The sequence below is a fragment of the Galeopterus variegatus genome, unplaced genomic scaffold (assembly GCF_000696425.1).
Source record: "Galeopterus variegatus unplaced genomic scaffold, G_variegatus-3.0.2 Scaffold3346, whole genome shotgun sequence".
In the NCBI taxonomy this organism is placed as follows: domain Eukaryota; kingdom Metazoa; phylum Chordata; class Mammalia; order Dermoptera; family Cynocephalidae; genus Galeopterus; species Galeopterus variegatus.
In genome coordinates this window covers 172,462-194,085 of record NW_007729457.1, presented here as the reverse complement: position 1 = coordinate 194,085, position 21,624 = coordinate 172,462, and positions in this window count along the sequence as shown.

The following is a 21,624-nucleotide window of genomic DNA, read 5'->3' as shown; positions in this document are numbered from 1 at the left end:
CCTTTGGGAAGAAAATTCTCCACGGAATTTCTACAGATTTTGTGGTAGACTCTCTTTTCAAGGTTGTTCTCATAACAAAGAACCCTTGGAAGCTAGAAAGAGTGTCTCCTCACAGGTCAAGGGTCAGGTTTGTTTGCTGAATGGGATGGTAAAGATGGAATGTTTCCTTCTTTATGCTGCTTTAATTCCAGTATAATAAAATAATGTTTTTTTCTGAGGTAAGGTAGACAGGTTTGCCAGAAACCCGTATAAAAGATCAGAATAAAGTCATCTGAAAGATCTTCAGTTGTGACAAAGATCTATGGTCACACCTGGGCCCACCTTTGCTTTGACCCCTACTTCTTTCTTTTAATATTATGAAATAAATATAGTATAGCATAAATATTTTGTCATATCATTATGAATTCCATATACAGACTTTTATTAGCTGCATATATTTTCTCATTTACATATACCATTTTTACTCATTCCTATGTAGATTTTTGAAAATTTTCTATATTAGAAAGACACATTAATGAACTTCTTTGTTCTTGATTTTTTCTGTATTTCATATGATGTTTAATATCATAGATATAAAGATATAAAATTATTGAGTCAAAGGCTAAAAATATTTTTTTGAGATTCTTATTTTTTATTACCAAAATGCTACCCAGAAAGTTTGAACCAAGTTGTGTTCTCACCAGCCATGACACAGTGTGTTTTCATGACTATTACCTTTCACTTCTTCCCAATACCTCATGGTTTTAGCTATTCTGAACTCTTCACACTTCCCCAAATTCCTATAGGCCTTTACACGTGTTCTTCCCTCCACTTAGAATGCTGTTGGCATGTACAACTCTTACCCTGCAGATCTGAGCCTAAATATCACTTTCTCAGAGAGTTCTTCCCAGACTTCTCAAACTACCAGAAATTACCATTATATCTGGTATTTCCCTTTGTGGTACTCAGCCCACATGTAACTGGTGTTTTTATTCCTGGCTGAAATTAAATCTCCGTAAGAGCAGGGATTTCATTTGCCATGTTCATTACTGCCCTTGTGCTAGAACAGCTTAACCACTCAGCACTTGTGTATGTTTTTTGAATCAATGAATTTTTCTTGAATGAGTGAATCTTTCTTGATACTCCTAACAATCTAGTAAGGTAGATAGGCAATTATTGCAGATTTGACAAGTAAGGAATTACAAGGATAGTTTGAATTGATCTCCTCAAGGTCCAAATGAGTCAGTGACAGAAATGAAATTACAACCCAGCTTTCCTGACATTTAGCAGATATTTTTTCCAATACAATCACTGTTTCAGTAAATTTTTGAATATCTGTGTCGTTTAAAAATAACATGTTTTCATGCATATTGGATTCTCAGAAATAATCTTAAAGATTCTCTAAATATATTATTCTCTCTGTGTCTGTAGAGATGTATCCCAATACTTTTGGATCAATAATTTTGTTATTAATAGATTAAATTTAACCAAATCAGTAATTATAACCATAGAGGGAACAATTTGTTTTCCTGGCCTTCTTCTGAACCATGTTGAATTTAACTTTTTTCAGGAAATTAGACCATACTTTCATCCTGACTTTCAGACATGTCATATGAAGCATGTGCAGATGAATTTTTCATTAGCTGTCGCAATTGGACAACAGGTTTATTCTTAAACTTCAAGTTTTCTATAGAAAAATCAATGTAAACACTGTAGCATAGCACTATAATTTCTATTTATTCCTCTTCATTCAGATTCTAAGCAACTAGAAAGTCCAAATTGGTAATGTTTCTACACCCTTTCATGAGGACAGAAAAATGATAAATTGATATCAGAAATTTATTTTTAAAAGCACCTGTCAGTATATGCCACATTGTGGAATAACAGTATAACGGAACTTATCAGGTTTAACATGCCGTCCAGTCTGTATCACAGAACCTCAGAATATAAACCAATGCTCATAGTAATGTCCATCAAGAGTGGCCCCAGTGCAGTGTCAGGTGGCCCTACATTCTCTAGAGGATTTGGGGACTGTCAACTTCAGGTTTCTAATGTGTTCCAGTGAACTGGAAGTCTTTCCCTTGAGCCCCCAAAATGGGACACCAATTTGGCACGTGGTCCTGGAGGTGGAAGCCAAAATCAACCATGACTTAGGAATGGTTGAAGCAAAAATTGATTCATTAGATTTTAGACTTGAAATGCCCTGTTCTTTGCTTTTATCATATCATGCTCTCTTTCTTGGTTTTTGTTCTGATTCTCTTAATTTTTCTTTATGAACCCCTTTTATTAAGGTTATCCCTCAAATTTTGTTGATTGTTAAACTGCCTTCAGCTCCTTCTCTCCTACCTTTCCCCTGCATAATAGAAGTGTTCTTTGGATGATCTTTTCTATTCCTATAATGTGAAATCACATTTATTTGGAGACAACTAATAAAAACTGTATTCAGTCAATACCTAACACCTTACAGGTATTCTCATTGCCTGCCTATGCCTTGAAGAGAGTAAGTGCTGAATAAATATCTGTTGAATGATTGAATGACCCCTTCCCTGAGTCCTACCCCAATATTTCAAGCTTATTGCTAGAAATTTCTATTATAATATTGCACAGGTACTACAAAGACCTATCTCATTTGAATTTACTTTTTTCCAAACACCTACTCTACTATCATATCTTCTTGCTTAGCAGCTGCAACACTAGGACCATGTTGAATAAATAATTATTGAATAAATAAAGTTTTTAAGGTTAAAAAATATTATACTTTTTTATTTTCTATGGATGGCCATTTATTCGGAATATCCAGAATATCTTTTTAGTCTGTATACAAGTAAGGCGGTGTGGTACAGTGGAAAGAAATGGGTATTGAGACTCAGACTTTTCTTACTTTGGGAATCAACCAAATTTTCTAGCTCAGCCACTTATTAACTGCATGACATTGAGCAAGATACTTAATCTCTTTCTTCTAAACATGTTTCACTTCTAAAATGAAATGAATAATGCTCATCTTATAGAGTAGCTGTAAGAATTAGATAATGTGAATATGTGTATAGTGTCTACACTAAATAAATGATCTTTGTTATTACAAAAAAAAAATTATACTTGTACCTTCTAACTCTCTCCATGCTCTCACCTAGAATTCAACTTCTCTTTTTCTCTTACTTTACTTCTAATACTCTTGTCAGCATCCGTACCCTACATAGGTGAGAAGGACTGTTAAAATTATAGAAGTCAGAAAAAGAATATTGGAAATTAAAAACCAAAGGCACCTTATAATATTATGAATTTGCATTCCAAGCATTCTCTCCCTCTAAACTCAATCTTAACTAGATGCTAGAACTGGCACTCTAACAAGCATTTGAGGGAATATTTGAGGCTGCGAGCTTAGGTAGAATTTTCAGAGGAAAGGGTATCATGGAATATCTATGAATAGGCAAAAATCATATTTCAAAGATGATATAACATACATACATGGAAATGTGCCAAATAACATAACAACTAAATATATTAAGAACAAATGGTTAGATAACTGAAAAGGTAATTAGAACAAAGTTATATTGAAATATTTCAATCACTCTTTCAGAGTTATAAGCTGTAGTTGGCAAAAAAAAAAAGTAAGCAAGGTTATGGAGAGACTTAATGCAATCACTTTGATCACAGGTCTCTTGAGCACAGAAAATGTAATTTTTATATGTTTATTTTATAAAGATCAACCATGAAAGTGACCACAAAGAAAGCATTAATAAAAGTTTAAATGCTGAGATTTTATAGGCCATATTCTGAGAACAATTTAATAAAATAAAACAATAAATTATAATAAAAACTTGACTATGTAATATAAAAAAAACCTACTAAATGACCTGTGTAATAAGCTGGAAATCAAAGACAAATTATAAACATTTTCTAATTAAAATAAAAATGAATTATAAACTTTTTTAAATTAAAAAGAAAAAAAGCATATTATAACTTGTGAGATGCAGCTTGTCTCAGAAGAAAACGTGGAGGCTCATATGTTTGTATTATTGAGAAAATAAACGTTATTTAATAAATGATTCTGGTACCCCTGGTACACCACACCATATACAAAACTAGACCTTACATGCTTCAGAGACACAACGTTAAAATTTAATAATAATTTTTTGAAACATACAAACCAATTTTTAAAAATCTGGGATATTTACATTTAAATCAATTTAAAATATGTAAAACCACTCAGAGAAAAAATGAGGTTTTCAAGGAGGAGGACAGAGCAGGGATGGAAGAGAACGGTCTTTGACATTGCTTGTAGAAATGTGATTTGCTAAGGCTATTCTGAACATTTAATCAATCCATGTCCATTTAACCTAGCAATTAGTTCCTGTCATTTTCCTGTAGAAATAAAATCATCTGTAGAGAGGAATATGTAAAACCACTCAGAGAAAAAATGAGGTTTTCAAGGAGGAGGACAGAGCAGGGATGGAAGAGAACGGTCTTTGACATTGCTTGTAGAAATGTGATTTGCTAAGGCTATTCTGAACATTTAATCAATCCATGTCCATTTAACCTAGCAATTAGTTCCTGTCATTTTCCTGTAGAAATAAAATCATCTGTAGAGAGGATATATGTTCAAGAATTCACATTGCTACATAGTTTGCAGTGGAAAAAAAAAAAAAAAAAAGCTAAAATACCTGGAAATAATCCAAATGAACATTAATAAGAAAACAGTTACATAGATTTGTTGCAGACATTAAATGCTATGGAGCTACTTTCCATAAATGAATTCAGTTTCTTGATATGAAGAGATCTCTGTAATGCATTTTTAAGGATGAAAGAATTTTATTTAAAATGAAATCTGGTTGAGAAGAATGAAATAAAAAAATGAAGGAAGGAAAGAAAGAAAGAAGGAAGGAAGAAAGAGGAAATCAGGTTAAGGAGAGATGTATATAGTATGCTCCCATTTCATAGAAATAAACCACAAGAACCATACATATGTGCATCAAAATAATAACAGCACTTCTATAGTGCTTTTTCTTTTCTTTTCTTTTTTTTTGACGGGTAAGGGGATCGCAACCCTCCGCACGGTGTTATCTGCACCACGCTCAGCCAGTGAGCGCACCGGTCACCCCTATATAGAATCTGAACCTGGGGCCTCGATGCTATCAGTGCCGCACTCTCCCGAGTGAGCCACGGGGCTGGCCCTTAGTGCTTTTTCAATGACAGTATTGTCCTAAGTATTTTACATAATAATATATTTATTTATTTATATTTTTTTCAAGAAAAATTTTGATAAGAACTTTATTCTTAGAACGAAAGCTTGTGGTATGTGTGAGAATTCACAGTGGACAAAACACTCAGTGTCATGAAGGGAAGTCTTCTACGATCATTCATTTCAGAGTCAACACTAAGGTTCTCTCACTGACAAGATATAGTAATCATAAATTCAATTGGAGAAAACTTCAGGTAGATTTCACATCAGAAAATTGAGCCTGGAACATAACAACAGAAAAACCCTAAAATAACATTTTAACACATAATTTAGCAAATCACTTTAAACTGAGAAAATAACTATTCATTAAAAAGTAGTATGCAAATGTCAGATGGTGAGGTTATCTGAAAATATTAAATGCAGAAGCTTGAAGGAAATTAGATTAAAATTTCAAATAGGTCAAATTAGATCTAACTTGCAATGGAAATTTGACCAATAATTGCAAATATTTAAATAATAAAAACAGTTGCAGATAAGTCTAATACAATAGCGATAGTCCAATTTTTATTATGCAGAGTTAAACAAATATATTTGGGTTTGGACTCTGTCATGTGGATAGATAATCATCCCCCTTTCTGAGACTCCTCTTTTGCTATGTATATATGTATGTATGTATGTATGTATGTATGTATGTATGTATGTATGTATGTATGTATGTATGTATGTATGTTTTATTGGAACATAGTTGATTGTACATGTTTGTGGGGTACAGCATTGAATATCAACACCTGTGTGCAATATGTGATGTTCAAATCAGGAAAATTAGTATATCCAACATTATACAATGTAATCGATTTTCATGTCCCTTTACTAATTCCTCCCTTTTTCTTCTCCCTCTCTCTCTTTCTCACTTCTGGTAACCTCAGTTCTGTTCTCTTCTTTTGAAATTTCAACATATTATTGTGATTGCTATAATTTTTTTTTACTTGTTTATTTACTTTTTTTTAAATCACCCACTTATTAGTTAGGACATGGTATTTCTCTTTCTGTGCCTGGTTTATTTCACTTAAAATAATTTTCTCTAAGTTCATCTATGTTGCTGCAAATGGCAGAATTTCATTCTTCCTTATGGCAGAGTTGTATTCCATTGTGTAAATATACCACATTTTCCTTATCCAATTGTCCGATAGTGGACATTTAGTTAAGTTCCAGCTCTTGGCTATTATAAGAGCTGGAATAAACATGGGAGTACAGGTATCCCTTCGACATGATGATTTCCATTCTTTTGGGTATATACCCAGCAGTGGGATTGCTGGATTGTATGGCAGTTCTATCTGTAGTTGTTTCAGGAAACTTTGTACCATCTTCCATAATGGCTGCAAAAATTTACAGTCCCCCCAATAGTGTAGGAGGGTTCCCCTTTCTCTTCATCTTCACCAGCATTTGTTATTTTCTATCTTTTTGATAATAGACTGTCTAACTGGAGTAACATGATATCTCAATGTGGTTTTGATTTTCATTTCCTTTATGCTGAGTGATGTTGAGCATTTTTTCATGTGTCTGTTGGCTATTCATATATCTTCCTTTGAGAATTACCTATCCAGTTCCTTTGTCCATTTTTTACTCTGGTCATTTGATTTTTTACTGTTAAGTTGTTTGGGTTCCTTGTATATTCTGGATATTAATGCTTAGTCAGATCCATAGTTTGCAAATATTTTCTCCCACTCCATAGGTTGTCTTTTCACTCTGTTAATTGTTTCTTTTGTTGTGCAGAAGCTTTTTAGTTTGATATGATCCTATTTGTTTATTTTTCTTTTTGTTGCTTGTGCTTTTGGGGTCATATTTATAAAGTGTTTGCCCAGTCCTACTTCCAGAATTGTTTTCCTTATTTTTTTAAAGAGTTTTATAGTTTCGGGATATATATTGAAGTCTTTAATTCATTTTGAAAAGATTTTGGTATATTGTGAGTGGTATGGGGTCTAGTTTCATTCTCCTATATATGGATGTCCAGTTTTCCAAGCACCATTTATCAAGGAGGCAATCTTTTCCCCAATGAGTGTTCCTGGTACCTTTGTCAAAGATCAGTTGGCTTTAAGTATATGGGTTAAATTCTAGGTTCTCTATTCTGTTCCATTGCTCCATGTGTCTGTTTTTGTGCCAGTACCATGCTGTTTTGGTTATTGTAGCTTTGTAGTATAATTTGAAGTCAGATAGGATAATTCCTCTAGCTTATTTTTTTTTTTTTTACTCAGGATTGCTTTGACTATTTGGGGTCTTTTGTTGTTCCACATGAATGTTGGGATTGTTTTTTCTATTTCTGTGAAGAAAGCTGTTAGTATTTTGATGGGAATTGCTTTGAATCTGTAGATAGCTTGGGGTAGTATGGACATTTTCACAATGTTACTTCTTCGAATCCAAGAACATGAAATGTCTTTCCATCTTTCCGTGTCCTCTTTAATTTCTTTCAACCATGACTTGTAGTTCTCATTGCAGATATCTTTCACATAGCTGGTTAATTTTATTCCTAGTTATCTTTTTTATGACTATCATAAGTGGGCTAGCTTTCTTGATTTCTTTTTCTGCTAGTTCATTGTTGGAGTATTAAAGTGCTACTGATTTTGTATTTTGATTTTGTATACAGCAACTTCACTGAAATCATTTATCAAATCTAAGCATTTTTTATTTAGTGTCTGTAGGCTTTCCTATATAGGATCATGTCATCTGCAGACAAGGACAATTTGAATTTACCTTTTCCAATCTGGATGCCTTTTATTTCTTTCTCTTCCCTGAATGCTCTGGCTAGTACTTGCAATACTATATTAAATAGGAAAGGTGAGATGGGGCATCCTCATCTTGTTCCTGTTCTTATGGGAAAAGCTTTCAGCTTTTACCCATTCAAGATTATATTGGCAGTGGATTTGTTGTGTATGGCTTTTATTGTGTTGAGATACTTTCCTTCTACACCTAATTTTCTGAGAGTCTTTATCATGAAGGGATCTTGAATTTTGTCAAATGCTTTTTCTGCATCTACTGAGATAATCACATGGTTTTTGTCCTTGATTTTGTTGATATGGTATATCACATTTATTGACTTGTATGTGTTGAACCATCTTTGCATCTCTGGGATGAATCTGAGTTGAATGTGGTGTATAATATTTTTGATGCATTGCTGTATTCTATTTGCTAATATTTTACTGAGGATTTTTGAGTCTATATTCATCAAACATATTGGCCTACAGTTTTCTTTGTTTGTTGTTGTTGTATCTTTGTCTGGATTTGGTATCAGGGTGATTTACAGCTCATAGAATGAGTTTGGGAGACTCAATATTTTGAAATAGTTTGAAGAGAATTGGTATTAATTCTCCTTAAAGGTTTGGTAGAATTTAGCAGTAAAGCCACTATTCCCAGGCTTTTCTTTGTTGGGAGACTACTGGTTACTGCTTCAACCTCATTGCTTGTTATTGGTCTATTCAGGTATTCTATGTCTTCTTGGTTCAGTCTTGGTAATTTGTATGTGTCCAGAAATTTGTCCATTTCCTATAGGTTCTCAAATTTGTTGGCATGCATTTGTTTATAGTAATTTCTAATGATTCTTTGCATTTCTGTGACATTGGTTGTAATGTTTCCTTTCTCATTTTCAATTTTTGATATTTGAGTTTTCTCTCTTCTTAGTAAGCCTAGATGATGGCCTGTCTATTTTGCTTGTCTTCCCCAAAAAACAATTTTTTGTTTCATTGATCTTTCATATCATTTGGGGGGTTTCTATTTCATTTAGTTGTGCTCTGATCTTAATTATTTCTTTCCATCTACTAACTTTGGGATTGAATTGTTCTTCTTTTTCCAGTTTTTTGAGGTGTAGCATTAAGTTGTTCTTTTGCAATCTTTCTATTCTTTTGATGTCAGTATTTATTACAATAAACTTCCCTCTTAGTCCTGCTTTTGCAGTATCCCACATGTTTCGGTATGATGTATCTTTATTTTCACTGGTTTCAAAAAATATTTTGATACCTTGTTTAATTTCTTCTTGGACTCAAATATCATTCAGGAGCATGTTGTTTAATTTCCATGTGTTTGTATAGTTTCCAGAGTTGTGCTTTTTATTAATTTCTACTTTTAATCCATTGTGGTCTGAAAAGTTACATGAAATAATTTTAATTTTTAAAAATCTGTTGAGACTTGATTTGTTACCTAACATGTGGTTTATCCTGGAGAATGTTCCATGTGCTGATGAGAAGAATGTATATTCTGTGATTGTTGGACTGTAGATGCCTGCCAGCTCCAACTGGTCTAACGTGTGGTTTAAATCCTATGTTTCTCTGTTGACTTTTTGCCCAGATGATCTGTCCAATGTTGAGAGAGGAATGTTCAGGTCCCAACTATTATTGTACTTGGGTATACCTCTTTCTTTCAGTGTAATAGTGTTTGCTCTATATATCTGGGTGCTCCAGAGTTGGATGCATATATATTTATGACTGTTATATCTTCTTCCTGAATAGATCCCTTTATCCTTATATAGTGGACTCTTTTTATGGTTTTTGGTTTAAAGCCTATTTTATCCAATATAAGGGTAGCTACTCTGGCTCGATTTTGGTTTTCATTTGCATGGTATATTCTTTTCCATCCTTTCGTTCTTAGTCAGTGTGTACCTTTAGAGGTAAGGTGAGTGTCTTCTAGACAGCATATAGTTCGGTCTAGCTTTTTAATCCAATCAGTCAGTCTGTCTTTTGAGTGGGGAATTTAATCCATTTACATTAAGGGTTATTATTGAAAGGTGTTTACTTACTCCTGGAATTTTGCCGATTTTTGATTTGATGTTTTAAATACCTTTTGTTCCCTTCTACCCCTTTCATTGTTTGTCTTCCATGTTTGTTGTTTTTTGAGGTGGTTAGATAAAGTTTCTTTCTCTTTATCATTTGCATATTTGTTCTACTAGTGGGTTTTGTCCTTTCTTGTGTATTCACGGTAGTGATTATTGTTTTTCAGGTTCCCAATGCAGTACTCCCTTGAGGATTTCTTCTAGGGCTGGTCATGTGGTGTTGAACTTGCACAGTTTTTGTTTGTCTGGGGAATATATTATTTCTCCCTCATTTCTAAAGTATAGCCTTGCTTGGTACAGTATTCTTGGCTGGCAACTTTCTTCCTTTAGTATTTTATTACACCATCCCATTACCATCTGGCCTTTAGGATTTCTATTGAGAAGTCTAGTGTTAGTCTGATCAGGACTCCCTTATAGGTGACTTGATGCTTTTCTCTTGCTGCTTTTAAGATTCTCTCTTTGTCTTTGAGCTTTGCTAATTTGATTGTAATGTGTCTCAGAGAGGACCTTTTTGGATTTAATCTACTTGGGGATCTTTGAGCTTCCTGGATCTGAAGGTCCATATCTCTCCCTATACCTGGGGAATTTTTCACTATTATTTCATTGAATATGTTTTCAATGCCTTTCCTTTCTTCTCTCCTTCTGGAACACCCATGTTTGTGCACTTCTGGTTGTCTGCTATCTCTCTTAGATTTTCTTCATTTTTTAAAATTATTTTTTCCTTTTTTTGGCCTGGCTGAGTTATTTTGAAAAACCATCTTAAAGTTAAGAAATTCTTTCTTCTCTAGCCTGCTGTTCAAGCTCTCAGTTGTGTTTTTTATTTCATTGAATGAATCCTTCAGCTCCACGAGTTCTGACACATTCTTTTTTAAGACATTAATATCTTTATATATTTCTTTTTTCAAATCCTGGATACTTTTTCTCATTTCGTTGTGTCATATAACTGAGTTCCCTTAAGATTGTTCAGAAATCCTTTCAGTCATTTCTGCTCTATAGGGTCTGGTACTTGAGAATTATTATGTTCCTTTGGTGGTGCCATATTTTCTTTCTTTCTTTCTTTCTTTCTTTCTTTTTTTTTTTTTTGTATTTCTAGTATCTCTACATTGGTGTCTATTCATCTGGTAGAGCAGTTGCTTTTTCTCATACTCTGGAGTTGGCTTTGAGGGGAGGGAGTTCCACTTGTAGATGTGTTTCATAATTACCATTGAGTGGGGTGTTTTAGTATTGACTCCAGGTAGACACAGTAGTGTAGTCTCTATGTGGTTACTTTGGGGAAATTCAGTGTTGGACTTGTGTGTGCTTATCTCCATGGCCTAGTCCCTGGGGCACTTAGTGATTCCTTTCTGAGGTTGGTAACACTATGTTGGTTTGTTGAGGATTTGGGCAATCTCTTGAATTCTTGAGGGAAGCACCTCAGTGCCCTGTTACTCTTCAGCTATGGTGGGTGACCTTGGGTGGGCCTGTAGGCACCCTCACTAGCTCCTCTGACCCTAATGGTTGCTCTGGAGTAGACTGGTGTTCTCTGGTTTGAATGCGTGATGCTGAGAGGGTTTTCCCTTTCTTATTTCCTACAAGCAGTGATTCCTCCTGGGACCTTGCTTCCTCCAGTTGGGGGATGGGTTGGTTGTTATAGGAAATTTTCTTCTGTGCTCTGAGTATACTGGGTTTATATACTTTGGGATTCCATGAGTGTCTCTCCCCAGATGAAGGCAGTCCCAGGGGCTGTGCATGTACCTCCCGCCCGAGTTGTGCTACCACGTATGGCAGCATAATTCTCTATGTGAATTGGGCCACTGGGTTGTGGGCCTGCTCTCACTCACCTCTTTCCCTGGGCTCCACTGATAACTTTCCTTCTTTTTATGCCAACAATTGTTCAGTGGGCTTCCTATAAGGTGGCAGTGGCTGCTGGTGTGTCAGTGAGCCACCCTGTGGTAGCATTTGCTGTGGTTGTGGCTGTCATGGACAATTCATTCAGCACTGGTGTCTGCAGCAGTGCAGGGAGTGCTGTGCCAGTGAGGCAGCTGGCACACTGATGCCATCAGTCACAGGGCTGGCTGTCAGGGCGGGGACACTTCCCAAGGGCTGATGAGGCAGCCAGATTCATGCTGGTGCCATCAGTTGTGGGGCTGGCTCTAACAATTTGTTTAAAATCTTACTACAAACCCATGATGCAGGTATTATTACTATCCCAGCTTTACAGATGAGGAAACTGAGTCAGAAAAGATAAGTAACTTTCCTAAGGTTGCACAGATCATAAGAAGTGGTGCCAGAATTCAAAAAGCCATGGCATTCTGGTTTCAGAATCTGTGTCCTTAAACATTATGTGCACTGCTTCTTACATATGTTTGTAAATGGCTGGGTAAGTTTAGTAAAGGACTTGGAAAGATATGCACCAGGAAGTGAACATATATTTCCTTACTTGGCAGGATGTGTATGGGAAAGAAAAGGGGAAAGGGGAAAGTAAAAATGACAACAACAAAAACTGTATCATGATGGCAAAATATACTTGGTATAATTTTAAGTAAAATTTATAGAATTTTATATCTCATCATATAATAAAAATATAAATATGGTTAAGGAGAAGACAAAAACAAGAAAGGCACAAATGAAAATGATGATAGATTTGAAGTCTTTTTTTCTCAGAGTTCTGTTGCCTTTATTTTCAGCTTCTGCACTAAAGTTATTCATTTACATATTCAACTATCTATTTATTTATTCTAAAAATGTGAAGTGTAATTTAAAGTGCAGTAAGAATACATAAATCAGCTTGATCTTTTCAACTGATTAGGCAAATAAAATATTTTAGATGTTTCCTTATTATTACTTGGGTAAGTTATCTGACTTTTGGAAAAGGAATTAACTTTCTCAACTAGGAGAAATTGATAATCTTGACCTTTAAACCTGACAACTTTAGATCAGCTATGAGTATGGTTTTGCTCTTTTTATGCCAAGACTCTGTACAGTTTTGTTGTTTGAATTCACCTCATTTGACTTCATGTTTCCCTCCTGGCAACAACCTATGGGGAGAAAGGAAGTCAACTCAATCTGCGAAGCTTTGAAAATAAAATGCTGACACATGATTTAGCTTTCCTATTGCTCAACAAGTGTTTATAACTTAAGGTTAGCAAGCCAAATATTTATTAAGTAGTCCATGGTCAACTTCCACAACTTTCAAATTAATCCACATTAGTATGTTAACCTAAAATCCCAGATGTTGCTGGGGCTTACTAATTGGTCCCTCATGCTAGATGAATCTCTCTGAAAGTGAAGAGTATGAGATAAGAAATATAAAATTTACCATCCATTGAAACAAACATCTGCCTGATGAAAATTTGCTCCCAATAAACCCGATTCTTAAAGATGGGCAGTAAGAAGTTTAAATCAATATTTAATAAATATTTTTGTTTGTTTTTAAATTAATTAATTTTTTATTAGACACATGTTGATAGTATGTATTTATGGGGTACAGAGTTATATTTGAACACAATTTAATAAATAGTCATGGATCACTTATTAAGTGGTAGGGATACTGTGCTGTACAAGAGAGACAAGGCTCAAGCTGAGTGGAGCTTATGTTCTAGTGAGGCAGATATGTAATATGCAAGAAAATGCAATAATCACAGGCAGTTTTAAACACTATGTGGAAATAGAGTAATAAAATTGAACAGGTAGCGAAAGGCCATTCTAGATAGCACGGTTAGGGAATGCCTTTCTGAGAAGGTAAAATATTAATCAGTGAGGATTTCATACAGTGAGAATGAATAGTCATTGAAAAACTGGATGAATTGTTTCAGGCAGAGAAGATAGCACAGTACAAAGGTAATGAAGAGAGAAGAAAGCTAGAGAGTCTGAGGATCAAACAGAAAGCAAGAGTTTCTGGGACAGTGAGCAATAGAAGCAACAAAGAAATAGGTGGGGTCAATCATGCAGGGCCTTGTAAGATTTTATTCAAACATGGTAAAAAGGTAACCTATTGAGGAGTATTAAGCAAGAGAGTAACTTGATATGACTTACATTTATATTAAAAATTACAGTGTTGAGTGTAGACTCAGTAGGATACATTGGCTGATCAGACAGGAGGAGAAACAGCAGAGGGAAGAGTCAAGGATAACACTTAAGTTCCTAGCTTGTGCAATAAATTCAGGACACCGCAGATAAAATTAGAGGGTAATTGCTGTAGTCCACAAGCAATGACGGTGTATTGTACCAGGCTGGTATTGGTGGAAATGGAGCAGAGTGGACACATTCATAATGTTCATCATTAGCCTTTTAAGGTTGTTCTTACTGTCTGTTACCTATGGGATAATCCTAGTCTACCAGTAAAAAATAATGTTTCTCAAAATTTTCATTGGTTTATTTACCAGAAGTAAGTAGTGAAGTGAGAATAGGATCAAATAGTAGAGACTATCTAGGTAATTTACAGTTATAGCTGCTTTGAAATGTATCATCTGTACAGTTCACTTGCAAAACCTTTGTTTCTCTTAATTTTTTATTTAACTTCAACAATGATTAGACCAAGCCTCACTTTATTAATTCCAATCTAACAATCTAATTTAAAACCAGAAGTGTTTTGATGGCTACCAGATTTATATTCATCATTAGTGTGACCATGGAAAAGTCACTAATCCTTTCTTGGTCCAGTTTTTAGCCTGTAAAATGAGAGTAATACTATCAGGAAGCTTACTCTCAGATTGATGTGAAATACAAATGTACTGTGTTGGGCCGGCCCGTGGCTCACTTAGAATGCGGTGCTGATAACACCAAGGCCCCAGGTTCGGATCCCACATAGGGATGGCCGGTTTGCTCACTGGCTGAGCGTGGTGCTGACACCACCAAGTCAAGGGTTAAGATCCCCTTACCGGTCATCTTTTAAAAAAAAACAAAAAAACAAAAAAAACCAAATGTACTGTGTTAATAATATTAAGCTATTCAAATAGAAAATACAATGATTACTTTTTAATTTCATAAATTCTTATTCCATCAAATTCACAGATTTTCTCCTATTTTTTATGTCTTAACTGAGTTAACTTAGAATATTTTCCCACCTCATATAAAAAATAAAATGAAACCAGTGACCCAAAATTAGTAGGTAGTGTGCTTTCAGTGGTTTTTCCTATTCCTGGAATTGTATTGTGGTCATCTAACCACACTCTCTACAGGTCCCTATTTGCCTTGTGACCAAGGGCACACTTTTTTTGAGATAGCTATCAATGAGAGAATCTCAGAGTGAAAAGTTATGCTAGTGCAGAGATTCTCAGAGCATGATCTAAGGACACATGAAAGGTCTCCGGGTTTCTCCTGTTCTTTTTTATTTCTTTTTATTTAATTGAAACATATTGATTGTACATATTTATGGGGTCCACAGCTATTTCAACACATGTATATAATGAGTACTGATCAAATCAGGGAAGTAAACAAATTCTTCTTCACAAAAATTTATTTCTTTGTTATGAGAACATTTAAGCTCTTCTCTTTCAGCTATTTGACAAACTTACAATAAATTATTAATTATAGATGCCCAGAACCAACAGAACTTATTTTCCCTATCTAGCTGTGCTCTTGCGTCCATTAATCAACTTCTCACTATCTCCCACCCCTTCCCCTTTCCCGTCTTTAGTAACCACAGTTCTACCCTCTACTTCTAAAAGTTAAAATTCTTCTTATTTTATTATTATTATCATTATTATAAGTTCCCACATATGAGTGAGAAAATGTAGTATTTCTCTTTCAGTGCCTGGCTTATTTCATCTAACATAATTTTTTCCAAGCTCATCAATGCAGCTTCGAATGGCAGAATTTAATTGTTTCATGGCTGAGTAGTATTCCATTGTGCATATATACCACATTGTCTTTATCTAGTCATCTGTTGATGGACATTTAAGTTGGTTCCAAATCTTGAATATTGTAAATAAAGCTGTGACAAACTTAGGAGTGCAGGTATCCCTTCGACATGATGATTTCCATTCCTTTGGGTATATACCCAGCAGTGGGATTGCTGGATCTTAGTAGTTCTATCCGTAGTTATTTGAGAAACCTCCACACTATTTTCCATAATGGCTGTACTAATTTACAATCCCACCAACAATGTAGAAGAGTTTCCCCTTCACCAGATCCTTGCCAGCAGTTGTTATTTTTTGTCTTTTTGATAATAGCCAATCTAACTAGAGTGAAATGATATCCCAATGTGCTTTTGATTTGCATTTGTCTGATGATTAGTGATGTTGAGCACTTTTCATATACTTGTTGGCCATTTGTAAGTCTTCTTTTGAGAAGTGTCTTTAGCTCATTTGCTGGTTTTTTAATCAGATTATTATCATTACTATTGTTATTTTACTATTGAGTTAAATTTCTTGCATATTCTGTATATTAATCCCTTGTTGGATGCATAGTTTGCAAATATTTTCTCACATTCTGGAAGTTGCTCTGTTGATTGTTTCCTTTGCTGTACAGAACTTTTTAATTTTATAAAATCCCATTTGTTTATTTTTGCTTTTGTTGCCTGTGCTTTTGAGGTCTTATTTATTATATCTTTGCCAACTCCTATGTCCTGAATCACTTCCCTTATGCTTTTCTCTAGAAGTTTTATAGTTTGGTGTCTTACATTTAAGTCTTTAATCCATTTGAGATGCTTTTGTACATGGTGAGAGATAGGGGTCTAGTTTCATTCTTCTATATGTGGACATCCAATTTTCCCAGCACCATTTATTTTTTTTTTTTCCTTTTTGTCTTTTTTTTCGTGTCCGGCAACGGATCGCAACCCTCAGTGTTGCGCCCGTACCGGACCGGGACCGGCAACGGGATCGCAACCCTCGGTGTTGCTCCCACACCTCGCTCAGCCAGTGAGCGGGAACCGGTCTGTATGTGGGATCCGAACCCTCGGTGGGAGCGCCACCATGCTCCCAAGCAGCGCACTGTAGCAGTGCGCCACCGGGCCAGCCCGATTTATTGAAGAGGCTGTTCTTTCCCTAATGTATGTTCTTGGTGCCTTTGTCAAAGATCAGTTGGCTGTAAAGCTGTGAGTGGATTTCTGGGTACTCTACTCTGTTCCATTGTTCCATGTGTCTGTTTTTATGCCAGTACCATGCTGTTTTGATTACTATAGCTTCATAGTATATTTTGAAGTCAAGTGGTGTAATGCCTCAAGGTTTATTCTTTTTGTCCAGGATTTCTTTGACTATTTGGGGTCTCCGCTGTTCTATTAAAATTTTAGGATTTTTAAAAGATTTCTGTGAAGAATATCATTGATCTTTTGATCAGTGTGCATTCCATTGAATCTGTAGATTGCTGTGTGTAGTGTGGTCATTTTGACAATATTTATTCTTCCAATCTATGAAAATGGAATGTCTTTTCTTTCATTTCTTTCATCACTGTTTTTGTAGCTTTCACTGTAGAAATCTCTCACCTTCCTTCCTTTCATCTTCCAGCACGGTTAAATTTATTCCTAAGTATTTTAAATTGTAAATTGGATTGCTTTCTTAATTTCTTTTTCTACTATTTCATTATTGGTGCATATAAACATTATTGGTGTATATAAACATTACCAATTTTTGTATATTGATTTTCTATCCTGAAATTTCACTGAATTTGTTTATCAGTTCTAAGAGGTTTTTGGTGGGGTCTTTAGGTTTTTGACATGTAAGATTGTGTCATCTGCAAACAGGGGTAATTTGACTTCCTCTTTTCCAATTTGGATGCTCTTTACTTTATTTCTTTCTCTTGCATAATTGCTCTGGCTACAACTTTCAGTGCTATGTTAAACAGGAGTGATGAGAGAGGTCATCCTTATCTTGCTCCTGTTCTTAGAGGTAAAGTTTTCAACTTTTCCTCATTCAGGATAGTGTTACCTGTAGCTTTGTCATATATGGCCTTTAGTGTGTTGAGATACTTTCCTCTATACCCAATCTGTTGGGAGTTTTTATCACAATGGGATGTTAAGTTTAATCAAATGTTTTTTCTGCATCTTTTGAGATGATCATATGTTTTTTGTCCTTCATTTTGTTGATGTGGTGTATCACATTTATTAATTTTAGTATAGTGAACCATCCTTGTATCCTTGAGATGAATTCCACTTGATCATGGAGTATAATCTTTTTGATGTGCTGCTGAATTTTGTTTCCTAGTATTTGCTGAGAATTTTTGCATCTTTGTTCACCAGGGTATTGGACTATAGTTTTCTTTTTTTCATTGTGTCTTTGACTTTGGTATCAGAGTGATGCTGGCCTCATAGAATGAGTTTGGGAGAATACCCTCTGTTTCAATTTTTTGGAATAGTTTGAGAAGAATTGGTGTTAATTCTTCTTCAAAAGTTTGCTAAATTCATCAGTGAAGCCATCCAGTCCTGGGCTTTTCTTTGTTGGGAGACTGCTGATTACTGATTGAATCTCATTTCTTGTTATTGGTATGTTCAAGTTTTCTATTTCTCCTTGGTTCAGTGTTGGTAGGTTGTATGTTTCCAGAAACTTATCCATTTCCTCCAGATTTTCAAATTTGTTGGCATATAGTTGTTCATAATAGTCTCTAATGATTACTTGTATCTCTGTAGTATTAAGTTGTAATGTCTCCTTTTTCACTTCTGATTTTTGTTATTTGAGTCTTCTCTCCCTCTTTTTCTTTTGTAGTCTAGCTAATGGTTTTTCAATTTTATCTTCTCAAAAAAACACATCTTTTTGTTTTGCTGATTTTTTATGTGTGTCTTGATTTCATTTAGTTTGATGTTTATTGTATCTTTCTCTCTACTGATTTTGAGGTTAGATTGTTCTTGCTTTTTTAGTTCCTTGAGGTGTAACATTAGGTTGTTTATTTGAAATCTTTCTAGGTTCCTCTGCAGTTCCCCAGCTGAGTGTGCAGCTGTGGACATGCTTACTGGAGCTGCAGAAGGGGCTCTGTTTCCTCCAGAGAGGCATGCAGGCACTTCACAGTTTCCCAGCTGGAGTGTGTGCGTCTTGATGTGTTTGCTGGAGCTTCAGAAAAACTTACTGTCTCTGTAAGAAGTGCATAGTCCCTCCACTGAAGAAAGCAGGGCCACAGGAAGTGGTAGCAGCCTCATTTGATTGGCTCTCAGGATCCAGAAACTGTACACAGTGACTCCCTCTGTCCTGAAGGTAGTCTCCACACTGTGTTGGATGCCTGTTCTCAAGGTGTAGGATGCCATGTGGACTCAACTGTTGGAGGCCCAGGGTGATGAGGGGCCTCAGGACTGTAGAGATGTTGGGGCTATTAGGCCCCAGGGCAAAATGCACTCCGGTGTTTGATCCAACCTCAAAATGGCAACTGCTGTGGGAGCCCGGGACCCAGGGATTGGGGGGGCCTCCGTGTGTACTCACTCTCTAGACTAATACCATCATGTGTGCTCCCAGCAGCATCCTACAATGGGCTCACAACCTGCAAGGCCCACATGGCTCCCTTGTAGCTTAGATAGCAGGCATCCACAGTGCACCTCTTATCTACCTCTCCTTACCTTTCCCCTGCAGGCAGAAATTCTTCCTGGGTCCCTGCTGTTCCTGACTGGGAGATGGTGTGATGGAGGCTGGGTATTTCCTTCCATTCTGCATGTGGCTGTATTGAGTTTCTGTGCTCATTAGCATTTCTGTTATTCCTTTGATGTGCTCCATCTCTCCTTCAGTTATTTTCATCCAAATGTAGTTGCATATTCATTGTTTTGTCTGTCTTTGTGGGAGAGAGGAGCTGTATTCTAGTCAGCTATCTAGCTCCTCAAGTTTTTTCCTTTTCAACTATATATCTGTATTATGCTTGATTTTCTTCATATTCTTCAACCAAAAAAAAAAAAAAAAAAAAAAAACATATAGCAACAGGTGAAATGCAGAAGCAGATACGATAATATGAGGGTACATCAAAAAGTTTGTGGAAAAATAGAATTAAAAGAAAATACAAATATTTCCATGAACTTTTTGAAGGCTCCTAGTGTAGAACTGTGCTATTAAGCCAAGCATGAAAGAATTTAAAAAACTGTACAACGATGCTGCTTTTCTCACTAATTCTGTTTTGTTTTGTTTTGGAAAAAGAAAGCTAAATTTTTTTTTAAAGGGTGTTTCTTTTATTTTATTGTTATTAAATGAATTGATTAATACTCATTTTTTAAAACTTTTAAATTTCTAATAGAGTAAATATTACCAGATATGACCCATATAAACTATAACTCTTTGGAGGCTTTATAATCTTCAAAAATGCAAAGGGGTCCTGAGAAGAAAAAGTTTGAGAAACATTGGTGTAGCACAATCAACCAAACTGAGCACTTCATAACAGTAAGCTTTAATTAGCTGAATTTTCATGCATGAAAATTTATCAGCTGAATCTTATTATTCACCCCTCTGCTTTCCTTCCTGCTTATCTTCCTGCCTTCCTTCCTTTCCTTCATACATATTACTGAGAGGATGAGTAAGTAAATATTGGCCAGGCTCTGTGATAAACCTTGATGTACAAAATAATACAGTCCTGCCATGAAGGAGCATGAGTCTAATGGAAAAGACAGACAATCAGATAACTATAACAAAATGTGAATGTAGGAACATGAGGTCATAGCAGAGAGAGTTTTGACATTTGCCTAGAAGATGAGAAGGACAGAAATGAAGTATAGTACTTGGGACATCACAAGACCTGAACAAATGGCCCAGCTTCATTTTCATGCTTGTGGATCAACCTCTAATTTCAGACAGAGCTTTCTGCACTGTGGCTGCCATGGCGATGCCCTGATCACATTTCTCTTCAAGAGAGCACTTGCTGTAGGAGTGCCATTTGCTGACAGCCTCCAGCTGTTCTCACGATCCACTTCAGCTTTCCAGTCAAGGCCAATGACTAAGGGCAGCACAGCTACTAGGGCCTGACCATTTCCACCAGAGCCAAGCTCTGCCACGGGCAATCTTTGTGCAAGAGTTCCTTGCTGGTAAGGCTGAAACTATCTTTGAGATGTATTTCTGAATCTCTCCCCAATTCTCTTTCCTTCCTTTTATTTTTTCTAACAGGTGTCAGACCTACATTGTTCTCTGGGGCTTTCTCTTCCTATTCCGGTTCCTTCCTCACTTTTTCTTTTATAGGCATTACTCCCTAATAAATTCTTTGAGCCTCAGATTTATCAGGGATAAAGTAGAAATTAGGCAATACCTCCCTCATACAGTTGCGTGATAGTTAAATGGGATAATATATGTTTATTATCTTGGTGAAATGTAAAGTCCTAAATAAATAAAATTATTATGGTTATTATTGTTACTACCAATGCCAGAAGTATAAACAACACCAAATAGTATTGTACAACATTGATATGTCAAGTTCTTCTGAGACAGAATAGGATGGAACTTGACCCCACAACTCAGCCACTCATCCCTACTTTCACAGAATCCAGCAAACTCAGCTGTTATTTTCACAAACTAAGATAAATAACTTTTTTTTTCGTTAAATTTTTATTTTGTCAATATACACTGTATATGATTATTATGGCCCATCACCGACACCTCCCTCCCTCCTCCCTCTCTCCCCTCCCCCCCAAGAATGTCTTTTCCGTTTACTTGTAGTAACAACTTCATGAAAGTATAGTAGTTATATCTTCTTCCCCACCCCCCACCCGGGTTTTTTGTGTGTGTGTCTGTGTGTATGTGGGTGAATTAATTTGTTTTTTTTTTTTTTTTTTTTTTTTTTT